Source organism: Odontomachus brunneus, unplaced genomic scaffold, assembly GCF_010583005.1.
Source record: "Odontomachus brunneus isolate Ranch 3 - 2012 unplaced genomic scaffold, Obru_v1 Obru_scaffold_270, whole genome shotgun sequence".
Lineage (NCBI taxonomy): Eukaryota > Metazoa > Arthropoda > Insecta > Hymenoptera > Formicidae > Odontomachus > Odontomachus brunneus.
In genome coordinates, this window is record NW_022639720.1 from 212,150 (window position 1) to 213,414 (window position 1,265).

Genomic DNA, 1,265 nt, shown 5'->3' on the forward strand with positions numbered 1-1,265 from the left:
ACAGCTTTTTCTGCTGAACGCAGCCATTCTACCTTTGGGAGTTTATTACGGTTTTGTGTGAGAAGTGGAAATGCGAAAAGTGAACGAATTTACTAGAATATTTATAATTTTATTGGTCAATATCTAGTGAATTCGCTCACTTTTCGCATTTTTATTTCTTACATAGAACCGTAATAAGCTCCCTGGGGTACTATTCCGTACACGCTTACCGACAGCTATCGGATCGGTAGACATCGTTGCGCAACTTTTCTATACCATAGAAAAGCTGCGCAACGACGTCTACCGATCCGACAGTTGTCGGTAAGCGTGTACGGAATAGTACTCCTGGTTTGGAGAATATTTAACGATTTTTCAATCGATTTTCACAGAATCGATTTTCTTCAGTCCGATTTTTTAACAAATCGATTTTAGTTGGTTCGATACGAAATCGATTCAAAAATAGATTTTTAAACTGACAATTTTCCATCCCTAGTATATTGTAACGGGAGCGGTGCACTTGGACACGGTGTATTTGGACACAGCCAATCACAGCACCGTGTGATTAAAGACATTTGTAGGGTCCCTTGGAACAGCGACTTGTGATTGGACTGTGTCCAATTGCCCCGTGTCCAACTGATATACACCCTATTGTAACATACCTAGCATTCTTTTTCTTTTTTTCTTTCTCTTCTATATTTTCTTCTATATTTTTTCTATATCACAATATTTTATATTATCTATATTTTTTCTCTCACAATACAGCTGTCACTCTCGTTAACCTTTTTGCATAACCACACTTCCGAAGCTGTCATGCGACTTTGACGATGACAGCCGTGCTCGCTCGCTCCGTCGTTCGCATTTATCGCGCAACGGACGGCCAATCGAAAGCGCGGATAATTTTGATCAAAACGAACTTCTTGCGTCTACATGACTTTTTTTTATTATGGACTAGAACATTACAGGGGCACGTTACGCGCGCGTTATTTAACATCTTTATCACTACAACCTTTTAAATTACCTTATTCTTACCCTTCCCAGATAGCCAAACCTGTACGAGCAGATTTTACGCAGTGTCAACAGTGTCTGTTGACAGAATGGCAACAGACTGCACACAGAAACTGTTTTAGCAGTCTCTGACGACAAATTGGTGACAGACTGCGTGCAGAGCTTGTCGACAGATTCTGACGACAGACTGACGGTAGATTGCGCGCAGATTCTGTTTCCTAGATAGGCTATTTAATTCTATTAAGGGCTATATGTACGTTATTAAATGGGGCAGTTTCACA